The sequence below is a fragment of the Penaeus vannamei genome, chromosome 18 (genome assembly GCF_042767895.1).
Source record: "Penaeus vannamei isolate JL-2024 chromosome 18, ASM4276789v1, whole genome shotgun sequence".
Classification (NCBI taxonomy): Eukaryota; Metazoa; Arthropoda; class Malacostraca; order Decapoda; family Penaeidae; genus Penaeus; species Penaeus vannamei.
In genome coordinates, this window is record NC_091566.1 from 29,546,572 (window position 1) to 29,549,071 (window position 2,500).

The following is a 2,500-nucleotide window of genomic DNA, read 5'->3' on the forward strand; positions in this document are numbered from 1 at the left end:
GGACGGGGAAAGGGGTGATGGGTATTCAGAGTCCTATGATTTTGTGAGGTTCTTCTTATCCCCTATCTGTCGCTCTCTCTCTCTCTCTCTCTCTCTCTCTCTCTCTCTCTCTCTCTCTCTCTCTCTCTCTCTCTCTCTCTCTTCTCTCTCTCTCTCTCTCTCTTCTCTCTCTCTCTCTCTCTCTCTCTCTCTCTCTCTCTCTCTCTCTCTCTCTCTATCTCTCTCTCTCTCTCTCTCTCTCTCTCTCTCTCTCTCTCTCTTCTCTCTCTCTCTCTCTCTCTCTCTCTCTCTCTCTCTCTCTCTCTCTCTCTCTCTCTCTCTCTCTCTCTCTCTCTCTCCCTCTCTCTCTCTCTCTCTCACTCTCTCTCTCTCTCTCTCTCGCTTCCTCTTTCTTTCCACATACTCATAGACGCATCCACACATAGGTATAGATAGATCACACACGCAGGCATTGTACGTGAGCGTGAGAGAATGAGCGTGAATACAACACAGAAAACAACATACGCAAAAGAACACCTCTTGCTACTTCTCTCACGTCCTACATCCAACCCGAGTGGAAAAAAAATGTAAACGTGCCCCGTATTTAATTTTTTGGTATTATAAGGAGAAAAAGGGAAAAACGAGAGCCATTTCTTGGCGCCGAGTGCGAGGGCAAGAAGCGCTGATGGCGGTCACCCTCCGCCACACGCGTGAGGGTGCATTCATGCATACATATGGACATATACGTTCAAAGATGTATACATACATGCATACATACAAACATACACACGCACACACACACACACACACAAATATATATATATATATATATATATATATATATATATATATATATATATATATATATATATATATATATATATATATATACGCACATATACATATACATATTTACGCACATACTTTATTACCCACACTTAGAGCAAATCCCTTCGAGAGAAGCTACTATTTTTTCCTTTATGTATTTTATAAGACTGGATTTAGAGCTATAAAGTTATTCATCTTCCAGACGATTCTTCCCGTTTCTTTTTATTTGCATTGGCTTTTCTTGTTTCTTCTTATATTTGTCTGTTTTTTTTTTCTTTTTCTTTATTTAATTGTCTTTTCTTTCTTCTTCAAACGATTCTTCCCATTTCTTCTTATTTTCATTGGATTTTCTTGTTTCTTCGTATATATATTTTTTTCTTCTTTTTTTTCTTCATTTCATTGTCTTTTTTCTTTATTTTTCTTCATTTAATTGTCTGTTTTTTCTTTCCTTTTCTTCTTTTAATTGCCTTATTTTTTTTCTTTCCTTCTTTTTCACACGCGCGCGGGAATTTCCCATTGCCTTGTTCGAACATTTTTGTTTATGGGGAAAAAAAAACGTAATCCTGTTCCTCCAAGTTGTACACGTTATTCAGGATCTTTGTTTAATCGTAAGACGCTTATTCACTCACACACACACGCGCACATAAACGGTTACATACGCACATATATACAGAGTTAGTGAGAGTAAAATAGAGAGACTGACAGACAGAGCGTGAAAAAGACAGGGAGGAATGGGAGACAGTCAGACAGACAAACACAGACATATACAAACAGAGAGAGATAGAGAGACAAACAGACAGAAAGATAGACAAACAGAGAGAGAGAGGTAAACAAACAGACAGAGTGACAGACAGAAAGATAGACAAACAGAGAGAGAGAGAGAGAGAGAGACAAACAAACAGAGTGACAGACAGAAAGATAGACAAACAGAGAGATGAGAGAGAGAGAGAGACAAACAAACAGACAGAGTGACAGACAGAAAGATAGACAAACAGAGAGATGAGAGAGAGAGAGAGAGAGAGAGACAAACAAACAGACAGAGTGACAGGCAGAAAGATAGACAAACAGGGAGATGAGAGAGAGAGAGAGCAGAGTGCATACGAGTGCTATTGTCCTAAAGTGCTTTAGTTTTTATTTAATGTTCAGTACATCTTGCAAACCGCAAAGAAATGTTCTCTTCCCCTCTCTTTTACTTACATTATTTTATTCATTAGCATTGCATAAAGATGTACATTCACATTCCAAAACTTCGCGCCAAAATTCAAGCATCAAAGCATACCTGTTTATGAATTTAAATTGATTTGTCTCTTAAATATGCCTAACAGGAGTCGATCACTATTTCATTTAAGTATATTTGTATTATATCAGTAACTATTATTATTTTTGTTACTTTATTCATTTTATACTGTATATATATTATTTTTCCTTTTTTTTCTTTTTTTATTGTCATATTTGTTATCGCATTCATAGACAGAAAAGCAGCATAACCGATTACAGATTATTATGTTAGTGACTTCCAGGGAAATATACTTGTACTTAGTAACATATGCTTATAACAATATATTGCTACCAATGATAATGATGATACTCATAACAATAATGGTAATATCGATAATGATGATAATAATAGTAATCATTGATAGTGATAATAACAAAAACAAAAGCAACGGCATTATTGGTGATGGTGATATGA

At 36.3% G+C, this 2,500-nt stretch overlaps 1 protein-coding gene across 2 annotated transcripts in view; it reads left to right on the forward strand.

The window, feature by feature from the left end:
• Positions 1-2,500, forward strand: part of LOC113804665 (motile sperm domain-containing protein 2) — a 53,708-nt gene that overhangs the window by 6,875 nt on the left and 44,333 nt on the right. The window lies entirely within an intron of this gene.